This window comes from Poromitra crassiceps, assembly GCF_964638095.1.
Source record: "Poromitra crassiceps genome assembly, contig: HAP1_SCAFFOLD_546, whole genome shotgun sequence".
NCBI lineage: Eukaryota > Metazoa > Chordata > Actinopteri > Beryciformes > Melamphaidae > Poromitra > Poromitra crassiceps.
Window position 1 is genome coordinate 52,940 of NW_028151862.1, and position 17,757 is coordinate 70,696.

The following is a 17,757-nucleotide window of genomic DNA, read 5'->3' on the forward strand; positions in this document are numbered from 1 at the left end:
GTTGGCCAATTAGGGACGTAGTTGATGATACAGGCCGATGCTGTAGCAAACTAGAGCCCGACCAATACTGGATTTTTGAGGCCGAGGCCGATACTGATACCGATATTAGGGAGTGAAAAAATGCAGATATCGATATATCGGCCGATATTCTTATATTATATATACACATTATATTACACTTTTTTTGCAAAGATCCCTCAAATATCACTTGACAAAGATATGACTTGATGTGACTATATGTAATGTCTAGGCACGATATTTTACAGCTCATCAATAAACTTTATTGTCCAAAATGACATCAATGCAATGAAACAGTAAACTTCACTGGGAATTTAATAATTAGAAATAACTAGAAATACAAAAACACAAATAGAATATAAAATATAACTTGAGTTAAGAAAAAAGATCAAATATACACAACATGCTATCTATAACTTAAAAAAATAAAAAATAAAATACAAAACAAAAAATCTGCAATATCGGCAAACATATCGGCCGATACCGATATATCGGTTATCGGCCAATATCGGGCTGATAATATCGGTGGACCGATATATCAGTCGGGCTCTATAGCAAACATGGCGGCTTCACTAGCAGTAACGTTAACATTAGCATAAACACAGCCATAAGTTATTGCAGAAATAGGGTTAGGGTTAGAGTTAGGGTCTGTACTTGCGTGCAGAGTTTCTCCGCGGAAAAGAAGTTTTCGCTATTCTTCCGACTGGATTTGGCAAAAATAATTTACAGCAGATTCAGCCATAACACTAATTCGCTAGCTTGCTAATGTTGCTACATGCTCTGCACTGAACAGCGCACTGCGATGGCGTCACTTGTTTTGTTACGCTGATTGGCTGAGGGTACTAATTTGCTAGCTTGCTAATGTTGCTACATGCTCTGCACTGAACAGCGCACTGCGATGGCGTTACTTGTTTTGTTACGCTGATTGGCTGAGGGCGTTTGTCAACGCAACTACTCCCGCCCCTGCAAGCACTGGGTGAAAGCTTCAGGCTAGACGGTCCCACAGAACAAAATGAAATGTGAGTTCACGTGACCGGCTGGTTTAACAGGCTTGTGAAAAGGGTCTATTATGAATGGATTTTTGGGAGACTGCTACTTCCATCAATCATGACCAACCAATCATCCCTTCTTAGTTAATTGGCACATTCAGTCCTCAACTCTCCACCGTGATAGCTGATGTGTGGTGAGCGTTCTGGCTGCTGTGCATCACCCAGGTGGGTGCTACACATCGATGGTGGATGAGTTGATTCCCCCCAGTATTTGAAGCACTTTTGCGTACGCAGGAAGGCGCTATATAAATGTAATAAATTATTATTTAAAACAACAAACAAAAGGAAGGTGTTGGTGTATTCCTGAGGGGATCATGGTATCCAGGCCCTCAAGGTTTTGACCCCGGCCTGGATACACTTTACAGAAATGGCTTTGTGAGCAGAACATTATGAGTTTGTGACCTGAACTGACTGGGAAAACCTGGGCAGAGTGAACCGAATGAGGCTACAGCAGCTATAGTAATAATACCGTCACACTGTAAGGGGCTTAACCTCTATCAGGTTGTACTGGGCAGCTCTTAAGCCCAATTTATGCTTTGTCTGTCGACACTTTTGAAACCGTCGCCGACAGAAATGAGGACTTGAGTGGACACTTTCAAGTGTCGGCGAGCAGTGTCTGCTACCTGGTGAAATGTCTAGTGTCGCTGACTACGTCACATAGTGTCGTGCAAGTGTGATTGGCTATATAGACGGCACGCGCTTGACTTCCTTGTTTTGGTTTTCGCTGAAAGAAATGAATGAACGTGTCCCCGCTATTTTTATCAGCCTGTCCTTGATGTATGACTTTGTGAAAATCACAAAGAACATCGTGACCAATTTCCCAGAGAGTAGAGAGAGAGGAGGTGAGTTGTGTGCTTGTGTGTCATTATATGCGGCTGCAGTTACATCTTGCCTCCAACGTGGTTTCACTGGCAGTCTGCACTAGTTCTCTGTCTGTAGCGTTCAAGTGTCACGTGACCGTTGAGCCAAGGAGAGAAGCATAAATGCAGCGACATGGGCGACACTTTATCTATTGTCGGCGACCATGTGTTGAGCGACACTTTCCAATAAGTATAAATTAGGCTTTAGTTGTGGATGTGTAAAATTGTATTTATGTGAAGAAGGATGATGCTGGTAAAGGACCATGCAGACAAAAAACAACAACACTATTCTATTTTGAAGGCTCTTACCCCACTCGCTGAAAACATACATGTCAGATGCTCTGTGGTTCACGTCACAGGTGAAGTGAGCAGAGTCAGTCTTTAAAATCTCAACCCACATCCTGAGCTGGTGGGTGTCATCTCCATTTGGGAGAACACCTGTGGACATCAACCCGTCCAGCTGAGTCACAACACGGCCGTCCCTCTTGATCTGCATCTCAATCACTTTTGCGTAGAAACCTGTGGCCATGCAGGTCAAGATGAGGTGGTCCTCAATTCTGCCCTGCTTTGAAAACATGTGCATCACTGGTGGAGCTGCAAAGACAACAAGGACAACTGAGTTAGCCTAGCTGTACCTGGTGGCCAGGCAGCTGCAGGTAGCAGTAACTGTATGCCACATATCACTGTTATCAGATATTTGATAAACACCAACCATCACATGAAAAAGACAACTGTTTGAAGTTGATTGCTAATCACTTATCAATAATATTGCTATTACTACAACAGCTACTACACCTAAAGCCAATAATGAGACCTCCCAGGATTCCACGATTGCTGAATTTACTGCAAATGTTTCTGTCTGTCCTGCAGAATATGTGTATGATACAAACACTCACATTAATGATAGATATGAATGAATGAATTAATACATTAATGATAATACTACAACAAACAATGATACTAATGGCAAAAGCAAACACTACTACATCGTTCTGACACATTCCATTTCAAAATCACAGTCCAATGCCAAACTTGTATTATGGTGTTCGCTGATAGTGGCTGGATGATTTGGCCACATGATGGTGTACCACACCAGTTCAGGCAGAACACTGAAGTCATGAACGTTTATCACCAGCTGTCCAATTCAACAGCTGACTCTCACCATCATTCACATTGAAACAAGTCAATGAGGTGCTCTTTATAGTCTGACAGCTCACCCTGCTGGTAAGTGATGCCACTGCTGCTGTTGACCCAGTCCACCTCCCCAACCTCCTGCTGTTATCTGTTCACAGGATGCTTGTACAGACTATCTCCAAATTATGTTTATTTCTTTATAAGGACAGCACACGTTAATCAACATTTCTGTAAATGTGCCAGTGTTAGCCAGCTGGCTCACTTTCAACTGTAGTCCTTGTGGCAAGATGTAAAATAAACCTACAAATCAATAACACCTACAAAATCAATACGATTTACAGTCAAGACAGTAAGACGCCATAAAGACACCAACAGCAACAGAACAAGAATTCACAAAACCAAATCGCAGGCCATGCAGAGCAACAGGAAACAGTTAAACACCATTACTATAAAAAGCAATGCACAGCAGCAAGAGACAACAGATCCAACTTTTGTATTATAACTGTTTTATAATTAAATTAAAACTGTTTTGATGTAGTTTTCATATGATTAAAGATATGTCTGCCTTGTGGGGTTTATGTTGCTCCCTGCAGAATCTCTCACATGCTGCCTGAATTCAGCCTTTTCCAACAATACAAGCATTACTAGTGTTCTGAATGGTCCAATCTCCTTTGATGCAAGTGTCTCTGACTGAACTATAGCTGAGACTACAAATATTATGATTACTGTAAGTAATGACAGTAGCTTTACAACTATATTAAAAACTTTAAGAAGCTACACAAATATGGATTAATACATACAGGCTTTCTTTAGCTGCTCCACGCTATATTTCTTGAACATGACGAGCCACTGGACACACTCATTCACCAGGTAGCCACTGAGGTACTGGTTCAGGACGTGGACCTCATCCCACTTCCTCTTGGTCGGTAGGCCATAGTTATCCGGGGCAATCCAGCGTGAGTTGGTGACATCAAAGGACAGGAAGTCATTTCCGTCGTAATTGTACAGCCACATGCCCCGGAGGAACTTGCTGGAGCCGTCAGGCTGGGTGTCGGCCACACAGCCGACCCTCCACTGAAGAACATGGGTGTCTGAAACCAGATGGATTAGCAATTTCAGACGTATAACTATAGGCCAATTATACATAGGGATGTCAACGGTTAACCGTTAATCGATTAACCGTCGCTAACGTCGTTGTTCGGTTATTGCTGTCGGTCTATCAGTTAATATAAAAAAATAAAAAATAACATTTTTTTTTTTGGACACGTTTTTTGAGTTTCCTTGCAGATTTTGCACAGTGTTTTGCATCATGCAACTATTTTGTTCAAATTTTGTTCAATTGTTGGCAGCAAATCGAAATAGGCTATATTTTGTTTAAGTTTTTATGCTGCAAAAGACAGTAGGCCTAATGTGAAAAAATCAAAAGAAATAACAGATTGTTGTTGTTGTAATGTTTACATAAACAGGAAATAAAGCTCTCAAAAATATATTTCCTTGTCATCCATATAAGAGCCAGAATGATTTTGGAATGATTACCTGATCAAAATGTGGCAATAAACTTATAAATTTCAGCAAAGCCAACAAAAAATAAAGGCATAATTCTAACACAAAAAGCATTAACATTTCAGCATCTAAATAGACACGCCTTGTTTGGGCATGAGCTCATTGAGTAAATAGACAATTTTTTTTTTTTTTATATTTAAAAATGATGAATTAACCGATAGGTTAATCGATTATTAGCGTCGGTTAATCGAAAGTGAAATTAACCGAAAATTGACATCCCTAATTATACAGCTGTCAACATTGGAGCTGCGTGCGGAGCGAGGAGTCAGAAAGCCGGGAATGACAGAAACAAGATGAAAACAAGAGAAACAAGATGGACATAAACACAAAGTTAGCGAGGGGAGAGCTTCTAACAGTCTCCAATGCAGGAGTAGGGAAAGATCCATACTTGAAACATTTCAACCTCGTTACAACTGTTGAAAACAAACCCATCGGCCATACATTGTGAGGACACTAACGTTATTCAATGCAGCTAAACGGTAAGTCTGCTGTTTTAATTTCGATATGCTAGCAGTTTTTCCTCTACAAAAATGTTCAGGCCTGGAGGGATTTCGAAACATTGGGCCCCTCGCTGCGACGCTAAACTTTTAGCTAACCTGTTCGCAATGGCATCCCAAGTATCATCATACTATTATGGGATGCGAACAGTTGTATTATGGGATGTGCGTTTCCCAGGCAAGGACACACATTGATATGTTTTGGAACAGCGCCGGACACTGGCACAATGCTCCTAAAAGCAAAATGCTTATTGTTTTGAATGATTTGTTTTGATGTCAACACCAGTATTGTTGTATTGTAATAATATGCCATAAAGGTTTATTGAAATTTTGGGGAGAGCAGGGAAAAAAAATAAAAAATCATATATATATATATATATATATATATATATATATATATATATATATATCCTGCTCACCCCAAACATATATATATATATATATATATATATATATGTATATATCAGCACAGGAAACAAAATCAAATATCTATTTGCAAAAAAAAATGCTGGCCTCTCTCTCTCAGAGAAAGAAAACATGTCTTATTATTGTTGCAAGTTGGATTTTGATAGGCTACGGTAGTCAAGTGATTGCAGGCGCATCATAGTCGGTGTGTGTAAGAGGGGGAGAGGGACAGACAGAGAGAGAGCTGTCCATTTTACAGCCTCCGCAGCATGCACAGCACAGAGAGAGAGAGAGATGTGTCGGCACATCATGATATTGGCATCGGGCCATTTAATTTCATAACTCCTCGGGGCCGGGCCTGAATGTCACGGGCCGGGGCGGGCTGGGGCTGGACTGGCCCCAGGGGCATATTCTGAGCCTCCAGGTACAGCCAGCTAGCTGCCTGGAAACTATTCCTACATCTATCAAGAGTAATGACATCACAATGGGACCTATGACGACATGTGACATTTCCGACAGATGACGTCATAACCATCCAGATGGCAATATGGCTAGGGGCTGGGTATCGGTTTGATTCGGATTCACAAGGTTCCGAATTGATTAATCACGATTTGATTTGATTAGATTTCGATTCGGTCAGTGATACTAAAACATGGTTTTTGAGCTGTAACCTGAATTACATGACTGTCCGGTTATGTAACACATCAATACTGGTATTAATATTGACATTTGACAGCAAATATGAAATATCAGACGGTACTTAATGGCTGATACTGTTGGAAATGGCAAGGACCAACCCCCGTCCCAGAATGTTGACAGTATTGCATCTTTCAAAAACTAGGCGATTCTTAGGCTTGCCCGCGGTGCTGCGCGGCCTTGCCCGTCCTGCAGCTCGCATTCACAGCTTGGCCGCTGCACGGCCTTGCCCCCTCTCCTCTCTCCCCCTCAGTCTCTCTCGTGAGCCTCAGACTAGGGATGTTCATCAATTATCGAAAATCGATAATTGATCGTTAAGGATTGGAATCGATCCTGTGGCATTTGGATCGATTTTTTAATTATTAAAAAAAAAAAAAAAAAAAAAAAAAAAAAAAATTTTTGACTAGGTTTGGGTGGAATTCGTTCCTCCTCGCCCCACTCCATTGCACAGCTGACTAACGTGAGGTGGAGCTTCATATACGGTAGTCTCTATTTTTCTGGCTGGGCATGGGCCTTTGTGCCAACAAAACTGTTTTAAACATGGGAAATTCACACCGGCATGCGCCGGGGACAGCAGTGTTGGAGAGGAGACACATTGAAATAAAGAGTTCATTGAGGAGAACACGTTGTCTTTCGTATTTTCTGCCATAGGCATTATTCATTTTGTAAAAAAAAAATATATATATATATATATATATATATATTGAAAATATTGAAAATTTTCTAAGTATTAATATGATCGTTAATTTTCACCGATTATCGATTTTGGAAAATTTTCAAAATGAACATCCCTACCTCAGACTGATGGACATCATCACTGATGACACCATCACTGATATCACTGATGACATCATCACTGATGACATAATCAGTGATATCACTGATGTCATCAGTATGTGTGTGTGTGTGTGTGTGTGTCTGTCTCTTGTGTGTGTGCCTGTCTGTCTCGTGTGTGTGTGTGTGTGTGCGTCACTGATGATGTCACAATGCCTCCGACATCAGTGATGATGTCACAATTTATGACATCACTGAACTATAACCGTGTGTGTGAGTGAATTTATGACATCACTGATGATGTAATCAGTGACATCATCACTGAACTATAGCCGTGTGTGTGTGTGTGTGTGTGTGTGTGTGTGTGTGTGTGTGAGTGAATGTATGACATCACTGATGATGTCATCAGTGGGACAGACAGAGAAACAGACAGAGCCCTAGCTCCCATACTGATGATGATGATGATGACGATGATGATATGCTGTGGGCAGAAACAGCTTCAAAATGAGTGTTTAGTTACTCTTTTAAATTGATAATACAGAAGATTTCAGTTTTCTTGTCTGACAACACCAATGGCCATGAGCAGTAATTGCAAATGAGATCCACACAGTGGCGCATACTGTATGTGATGTGGAGCTTTTTTTCTTCTTCTTCTTAATACATTCAAGTTGGCCAGTGGGGGCAGTAATGCAACGCTTGGACGCAGGGCCCGAAATTAGAGCCCGCCACCCGCCAATGGCGGGCATATTTTAGCTTTGGCGAGTTAGGTTTGGCGTCTCTCCGCCACGTGGCGGGTCGCAAAATAGTCGTCATGTAATATTAAAACTGTGTGTAGCCGCCTGTGTCTTTTTCCGACTGTTAAACGCTGGGAGTGCGCTGGGAGTGCGCTGGGGAGCGCTGATCCCAGCCACAATATACAAGGAAGCAGTCTGAAATTAACGTTAGTTCACTGCGGTAGTATAACATGAGTGCTTCCTGAGGCTGTTTCATTCTAGCTCTCGCGTATAGGCTACCAAACGTGACTGTGGAATGAAATGCAGTCGTCAATTTAGCGGAGGTAAAGTGACAGCCTAACGTCGGGCGAATCAATCAATCAATGAATCAATCGCTCGCACTTGTTGCCGACACTCGTATGATACAGTAGTATATATAATGAGGATATCATAGTTATGTGTGTTTTGGTGCGCAGCTGGCTAATACGAGTGCTTTGTGAGACTGTTTCATTCTGGCTCTGCCTTATAGGCTAGTAGGCTACCAAACATGACTGGAATGGAATGCAGTCGTCAATTTAGCGGAGGTAAAAAGCGTCTTTTAACCTCTGCTAAATTGACAGCCTACATCGGGCGAATCAATGAATCAATCACTCGCGCTTGTTGCCGAGCTCGTATGACGAGGAGATGAATCAAAATGCTTACCACCAATAAAGCCGAAGGGGAGCCGAGAACGAGTGCAGGAGAGCTAACGCAGGTGCCAGGTGTGAGTGGGAGAGAAAGGTGTGTAGCCCAAGTTGTGCGCTGTCTGCTGTGCACTGAGACTGTCGCAGTTATTACTTTTAGCTGCGTTTTTTTTTTTTACAACAATTTAAGCTCAAGATTGACTTGACATGTATTGATAAGATTGACTTGACATGTATTGATTAATCAATCATCAATCAATATATTTAAATAATTTGCTTCAAATTTTACTCTGGCCTCTTATTTAAGTGTGTATTCTTTAACGTAATACCTTATCTACTTGAAATGTACTGAAAAAAATTGATATATATGGATATATGTGACACAAAAATGCGTGTTTTTTTTGGGCCGGTAAGAAATATGCTTGGCGGGTAGATGTTTTCCATCTACCCGCCACTGGCCGGTGGGTCAAAAAGTTAATTTTGGGCCCTGCTTGGACACCAACACACCCCACTGAAGATCGCTATGACACATGGGCGGCTGGGCGGGTGGGGTGTGTGTGTGTGGGGGGGAGATTTGAGCTGTCAAAACAGGGCTTAAAATTCACTTTGCAAACTGGGGGGGAATTCTAGAATGTTATGAATTATAGATGTTGGGGGGGATCTATAGACTTTGGGGGTAATTTTTTCAGCCGATACTATAACAGACTGTCCTGTCCGATCATAAGTTCACATTTTTGTATTTAAAAAAGGAAGTTCACCTGTAGTTTATGCACACCTGAGTCTAAATTACTTCGGCTTTTGTCATTGTGTTTTATCTGCAGACTAAGCAGTCATAGGCTTTCGGTTCTATCAAAGCCTTTATTCTTTGTATGAGTGATAAACTTTACTAAAACACTCATATCATATTATATCAGAAGTGTTCTTTGTTTTGTGTTCACAATAGTGATGTCAGTTAGATTTGGTCACATCTGCCTTTCTTACCGTCATGTTACTGGCAAAGTTCTATTGAAGTGAATGGGAAAGTCTGTCCCACTATAAACCATTATCTGTGTCGTTTCACTTTATTGAAAATGTTTCCACCTGATTAAAGAAAAGACATTATGTGTTGTCTGATGTTTTTATGTATTACATAAAATATTACATGTTTTCTTTAATCATGTGGAAGCATTTTTCAATCAAGGTGAAAGGCCACAGATATTATGGTTTATAGAGGGACTGACTTACCCTGCAATTTAACGTTAGCTCCCGTTAGCTACTGTATAGCCGTCTGTTTATGGAGCCACCGACCGACACAAAACCTTGACGTTTCATTTCGGGTAAAACATGAGGGTTTTTTATATGGATTACGCCAGCTCTGAGAGTATGAAGATCTTTGAATGCGGGGATATTTGGTCACAAGAAGTGGTTTGCTGCTTGCCGAGTGGGGAGGCTACGCCTGAAGCAACGTTCAGCAAAACAGTCCGTCGTCAAATGTGTCCGACCAGTTCTCCGTAACGTTGGTTCCGCACCGTCAGCTTAACATAACATCAAAACAAACAATTGCGCGACTTCTCCCGCATTATAAATTACAAATCTGTGGGAATTGACAAAAATATGCGCGATTCTCGCAGTCCCGCCCCAAATTTTAAGCCCTGAGGAACAAAAGGCTCGCTCCTGGCCAATCCTGGCGCTTGACTGCTGCGTAGGCGGGCGCAGGGTGTGACCTGCCCAAATCTCCAGTGGGATCATAATAACGCTTAGAACACGGCTCTCTTGAATACTCGATTCTGATTGGTCAATCAACAAGATTCACCGGTCATTATTTCTCGACAACCGACCGCTGCTCTGCCACACCTGGATTAATCAGTTGATAAGAGCCTTTTGTCAGCAGACACTACTAATTAGGCCAACCAGTTGCAGCTGTGGTGTCTTGTGTGCCAATTACGAATGAAACCGCTTTGTCGTTGAAAACGCTATTAAAAAATCTATTTGAATAATTATTTTTGTCAGATTATTGAATGATTTAGTTGTAGGCCGTGTTCTAAGTGGGATAATGTATAGTGAGCCGGTGATTACTGGGGAAATAATGACCTTCAGGTGAATCATTAAGCCCTCCGCTGCGCGTCGGGCTCAATCATTTACCTGTCGGTCATTATTTCCCCAGTAATCACCGGCTCACTATGCAAACAACAGCAACTTGCTTCGACTCCGCCTACCCTCGCTGGCGGGTGCTGGGTGATGGGAAACACGTCAAGAACTGTGCGCCACTTGTGATATCTTTGTTTTTTTAGTTTGGGGGGCGGGGAAAGTGTCGCCACAGACACAAGTTCATAAAAGTTGCAATACAGAGAGATGCAAGAGCTTTCATCAATGAGCCATAGGCTCAATCACCATTGTGTTAACTCACTTGACGATATATAGAGACTTTACAGACATTTATTTACGTGAACATTTTCCGTATTATCACTTTAAGTTCAAATACAAATTTTGCTTGGATATCAAAAATAACAAAAGCTGTAAATTGTACTAGGAACTCTAACCTGGTGCATTATTAACACATTGACTGCCAGCCTTTTTTCAATGCTGTAGGTAGGTTCTGCCAGTTTTTTTTTTGAGGATTCTAGGCTCATTTTACAAGAGCCGAGGATTCTTTTCTGTTAGGACTTCGTGAACACCAATCATCTAAAAAGAACTAATAGAATGTGTGCTTTCTCTGTCTAAAAGAGTTAGTTTGTAGAGTTAGTAGTTATGTAAGCATTAGCAGTTGAATACAGCATGGTTTCAGCGTCAGAAAAAATATTCAGAGATAAACGGCTTTTTGTGAAATTCGATAGAACAGTCACTTTAACCATTCATTTTTGGCATCAGTAAGACCTAAACAATAGTTTTGAACAGTAATTTCCTCCATAACAGCAGGAAACTTCCCTCTGCTTACAACTCCTCCCTCCGTGGGCGTTCTTCTTGGCTGCAGCGCCGTGTCACAAGCACTTTCCTACCTGTGCAAATGCACTTTCTCATACTCTCGACCTCTCAAATAAATTTCTGAATAGAAATTAAATTACTCTAAATTAGAGCGAAAAAGAAACAAAAAAGAATGGGTTGAAAATCCCATTCTAAAAGCCTTTTATGGCTGTTTCCAATTTGGTGCTATTTTGCAAGGCAAAATGGCCTGCTGCACCACAAGCTTGTCACCAGTCTCATTGCTTTGCTGCTGCTGTGCGGCTGTGAGCCTGTCTGCGCGGACGCTCTTTGAGGAAGTCTGGTTGGACTCGCTCGCTTCTTGGAGTTTTGGTTGAGAGCTTTGATAAAGCTTTTACGATTCTGGTCATATTTATGCTGCGTGTTTCAAAGTGTGTTCCATCCGTAATATATTATGCAAATTTGCAATCCCGCACTGCCAGCAATCAGCGCGAAAACGAAAGCGTTTTCGCCAATCCATTTTCATGAGAATGGCTTCGTCACACTGCTTTTTGCTTGCCTTCCTCCTTCCTTGTCGCCACTTAGTGGGTCGGTGGAATGGGTTGTACACGTTGTACACGTCCAATACTTATATAAGAGATGTAAAAGGGTTAGATGCACATCCCACCGTCAAAAAAAAAAAATCGATTCTGACGACGTGTTGTTACGTCGTTGGCAGTCAACAGCTGGATTCTGAAAACGTGTTAACACGTCGTTGGCAGTGAACGTGTTAAAAAATATGACATTAAGAATTCACCCCAAAGCAGTTACAAAATACAAATTTACTTTTTAATTTATTTTTGTCATGACCATTTGGCCCACAATCAACACATGTTGCAGTGTAAACTACAGCCCTGAACAACACAATACTGTGCTATGTGCTGCAAGTTGTGCAGGTGGTCAGCGTGACTGACACCACCAGTGCTTTCTTTAGTAATGCAGTCAGTCACTACTCGATATCAAAACAAGAGATGAGGCTCCACTCGTCGTCGTTTATATAGTGAGAGGTAACAGCCATGTATGATTCCGTTTAGGGGTGTCAAAAATAATCGATTATAAGATGCATCGCGATGCGGACGTGCACGATTCTGCATCGATTCACAAATGTCAAAAATCTATTTTTATTTTTTTATAATCAAATAAAATATAATGGAAGCCGTTGTTTATTTTAATTATGGATCATAATACAATGCAATTCCAAATGCACTTTTATTTTAAAAGTAGCCACACAGTGAGAAAAAAGAAAGTGAGAAAAAATAAATCAAAAAAGTGATGCATCGATTTAAGATGCATCGATAATCGTAATCGAATCGAATCGTAGCCCTCTGAATCGTAATCGAATCGAATTGTGAGGCCAGTGAAGATTCACAGCCCTAATTCCGTTGCCATGGATGTCCAGGTGTCACAGGTGATGCCGCTGACTCTGGTGACTGCAGTTTTGTTTTGATGCTTTGTTTCACAGATTTATACATGTTTGGGATTATGTCTACAGTCAGATGTTTGTGTTGCACCATAACGTAGTGTGGTCACTGTTCGAGTACCTTCAGGAGCCTTTTGAAGCCTTCATTTTTCACATCAGAATACGGGTGTATATCCTTTCATACGAAAGTTGCGAAAGCCTCGGATATTTTTAGGGCACGTGGAGAGTTGGCTGGAAATTCTAATGAATTGTTCAGTGTATTTTGTTTCAGTCCAGACTTCAGATAGCAGATCTGGATGATGTCTCATCACGTAGTTTCGGAGATTTGTTGTATTCCTGCAGCACTTCACACACGGAGCCGCTCGGTTGATGTTGCAAATCGCTTTGCTTTTGTCAAGCTTGTTTTTGTTTTTGAATCCCGAAGACGTATCTGCCTTTAGGGGTTGCCGGCATCCGCCATGTTGCATGTGTTGACTTCACCAAGAGAGATCGCTTTGCGCATGCGCGAAGAACGAGAGGCAGAAGCTGGTGGTGACGTGAGGCTGCCGGGGATACGGTTCACCGGGGAGGGGGGGGGGGGGGGGTTGCGGAGGGATAAATCTCTGGGCATATTAATCGATATCGAAGGATTAAAATAAAAATTGATTAAAAATCGGAGAATAATTTTTTTTCAACGCTGCCCTACATATGCCCTCCGCGAGGTCTGGTACATTCCCGGCTCCAAGAGCCCGGCCAGATCTCTCCAACACAAAGAGAAGGCAAGAAGACCGAGCTGTACAAGCCATGGGTTGTTGTCAACAAGAGAAACAACTGCATTCTAACTGCGAACTGTACCTGTATGGCTGGGTAAGTTAACTAGTTTCATATTATACCAGAAACTTCACTCTGGCTTTAAAACTGAGCCTGCTGCAGCTTCTGAAAGTAAATGTTCGAAATTTTGATATTTCCCAAATATCACGATATTTCCGGAAATCGGCCCAATCCGGATACTCCTCAGGGTTAATGTGTATATGTAAAAACTGTTTACTGCAACCAATGTTCTAATGGCTTGCAACCAAAGACGCCTACGGCTTACGATTCTGGCGTCCCACTGCACAACACGAAGACATGTCTAGCTCGTCTAGCTTCCAGCCGCAGATCTGCTACTTCCCAGAGCTGCGCGTACTCTGTCTTTCTACATTAGTCTTGCGCATCTGATGCTGCATGATGTCAGTGTGACGTAGTATAGTTCACCTTTACTGTGAAAATAATAAAAAATTCGGCAAAAGGTGGAGTAGCAACCAGGATAAATTAATTAATTAGCACTAATGGGGGATAAAAATGGGATAGAAAAATTGGGGGGGGGGAAAATAAATAATAAAAATAAATAAGTAGAATAAATTGCAGGGCGGCTGTAGCTCAGGAGGTAGAGCGGGTCGTCCACCAATCGCTTTGCATAAAAGAGGTTGGTGGTTCGATCCCCGCCTCCTCCAGTCTGCATGTTGAAGTGTCCTTGGGCAAGATACTGAACCCCAGATTGCTCCTGGTGGTGTGCAGCACCCTGCATGGTAACCTGCCTCCATCGGTGTATGAATGTCTGTGTGTATTAGGGTTGTGCGATGTCAGGAATTTATCCATCGTGATTATTCCACAGTGAACCATCGTGATCCACGATGGCATCGTCATTGGCGGGGGCGGGGGGAATAATTAATTATTTATTAAGTCGCTGCGGTGCGGTAATGCCATTCATTGCAATGCGTTCATTACAACTGGACAGCTGAGCTCTTCACGGAGACCAGCGGGCTTCGATAGGCTACTAAAGCCTCTGTGCACAGAGCAGCACAGAGCCAGGTGACTGAATGAAGCAGTGGCTCTCACTACCAACAATTTGAACGGCGCAAATAACAAAACGTTAACGTTACAGGTCCTCACCAACAACGTGTGTGTGTGTTGAATTTAACTAGCTGGCAGTAAACTGACTGAATTACTGGCTGATATAACGTTAGATTGTAGCCTCAGCAGCAGCAACTGTGTTTCTCTCTCAACTCTCCTCTCATCAAATCGCTCTCATTAGGTTCAAAAGCCCACGCGAATCTAACGTTATATCAGCCAGTAATTCAGTCAGTTTACTGCCAGCTAGTTAAATTCAACACACACGTTGTTGGTGAGGACCTGTAACGTTAACGTTTTGTCATTCAGACTGATGCGTCTAGCGTTGAGGCTACTGCTGTGAGCGACTTCAACTTTCACTTTGGAAACAGGCGAGTTAAATTCACAGTTGAAGACTTGTACTCTGGGTTGAAAACAGGAAAGAACGTGAGGTTTCTTCTTTGTCTTAAAAGTTTTCGCAACAAAAGAACTGACTTCTCATGCGCGGGGGACGCCCCGGCGACATTAAACAAGCACACCCAGTGCAGAGAAGCACTAAAGAGGAGGAGGGGGAGGGGAGGCTTCTCTGAGTCTGAACTGGGCGCGCTCGTTTAATGCTGCCGGCGCGTCCCCCACACGTCACGGTGAGTGGTATTTTTTATTATTAAAACGTCACAAATTTATTTCGAACAGATAATTAATCACGATGATCCGATGTAGACGGCTCAGAGGTCGATGGGGGGTCGGCCAATCACGATGGTCGATGCCATCGTCCATCGTGCCAACCCTAGTGTGAATGGGTGAATGTACCTGCTGATTGTAGAGCGCTTTGGATAAAAGCGCTCTATAAATGCAGGCCATTTAAAAAGAATGACCAAATTACAGTTTCTCTGGCATTTCCTCCTTTGTTGTTGTATCGAAAATGTACTGAACCATGAATTTTGAACAGTTAAACAGTTTCTACAGTCAGATGTTACCCAAGATTCCATACTAATGTTGTTTGTTTAACAGATCGTACCCGTGTCATTCTGCCTCATGCGTGCCTTCAGGATGTCGATGTTGTCTTTAAACCACTGCTCTTTGCTCTGGCGGGACCGTGTGCCTTTATCCCAGTAGTCTGCATCCAGCTTCTCCTCCATCCAGGCCTGTTTTGGAATCTTCTTCTGGCTCGTGCTGTCATAGTAGTCAATCATCCGGCCGTCCAGGAGACCCATGGCCGTGAACTGGTGGATGCCAGGGAGCTGGACGTCCTTGGAGAAGGCCGTGTAGATATAGATGAGGGAGTGTTTCTCTGAGAGTCACAGACAGGGAGACAGACAGACAGAGACAGATGGTTGGACAGACAGACAGACAGATAGTTAGACAGACAGTTAGACAGACAGACAGATAGTTAGACAGACAGTTAGACAAACAGACAGTTAGACAGACAGACAGTTAGACAGACAGACAGAGACAGATGGTTAGACAGACAGACAGATAGTTAGACAGACAGATAGTTAGACAGACAGTTAGACAGACAGACAGATAGTTAGACAGACAGACAGACAGACAGACAGACAGACAGACAGACAGTTAGACAGGCAGACAGACAATTAGACAGACAGATGGTTAGACAGATGACTAGGGCTGCAACAACTAATCGATTAAATCGATTAAAATCGATTACTAAATTCGTTGGCAACGAATTTGATTATCGATTCGTTGCCCTTTTGGCAAAAAAAAAAAAAAAAAAATCCCCCCCCCCCCCATATTTCATTTGAGTTAAATTCAGATTATTGAAACTGGATTAGCCTGACCAGTTCTACTTGTTTAACAAGCTGAAGCATATGCTCTGCCTGTAATTCAAGAGAAGTCTGCCTTTTAATTTCATATTTAATTTTAGTTCAATTCAGATGATTGAAACTGGATTAGCATGGCCCTAGTTTAATTAAAAGTTATGACCAGTTTAACTAAAAATCATATAGCCTGCCTGTGATTCCTTTTGATTTCATATTAGTTAAATTCAGACTATTGAAACTGGATTAGCATGACCAGGTTAACTTGTTTTATTATTATTATTATTATTATTATTAATAACTTGTTTAAAAACATATAGGCATGGAATTCAAGATAAGTCTGCATTTTATTTCATATTTCATACAGTTCAAATAAGACTTTCTGAGCATGACCAGTTTGACTTGTTTAAATTTAAAAACATATAGGCCTGTAATTCAAGTCTGCCTTATTTCAATTGGTTTTTAGCCCTAGTTGCACTTCTGTTGCACTTTTTTGTTCATTTGAAGTTTATAACAGTGCATGAAGGCATTGTGTATTAAATTAATGCGCTATTTTTGGTGCAATTAATTTGAGTGGTTCAAAAAAAAATCCGAAATTTGGGTCGCGACTTCATGACAAGGAAAATAGTGGGTCCTGAGGCTACACCAGTTGAGAACCACTGCGTTAAAGCACTTTATTTAAGAAGATATGAAGATATCTTTTGCACTTACACCATACATTTGTATGTATTTTGTATTCGTTCATGCCCTGTCAAAGCTATTTGATGTAGCAAAGCCCGGTGAGTTTTTGTTTAACAAAAAAAAAGTTGTTTTTCAATAAATGGATGGAAACAATATCAGTGCATTTTTTAATCCGATTAATCGATTAATCGAACAAATAATCGACCGATTAATCGATTATCAAAATAATCGTTAGTTGCAGCCCTACAGATGACAAAAAAATATGTTCTTGTATTTACATCTCATTACTTTTACTTCCTGGGAAACAGAGTATTGTTATTGATGACATCGTGCTGTACCAAGAAGCACAAATAAAAATTCCAGAAATATATCGGGTCTATATAAATCAAATCACTCATCAAAACATCTTAGCCAGATAATGGTCATGGCTTTTAAGTTATAGCATCGGTTATCATGTCATTTCCTTCTCACAACGTCATCAAATTCACCATTGATTACAGTCACTTTAACGGTTTATGATGTTCTATATGGTATCATTATAATCCTTGACCATGAAAACGTTGGGATAGACATCTCCTTTTCTGTGTTAGCATGTGTGGTTTAGCAGATATGATAACTACATAATATGGCAGAATTAAAATGGCCGCCACAAGGCATTTTTGCGATAGCTAAATGTTCAGGGCCCCTTTCATGCTTTTACGAAA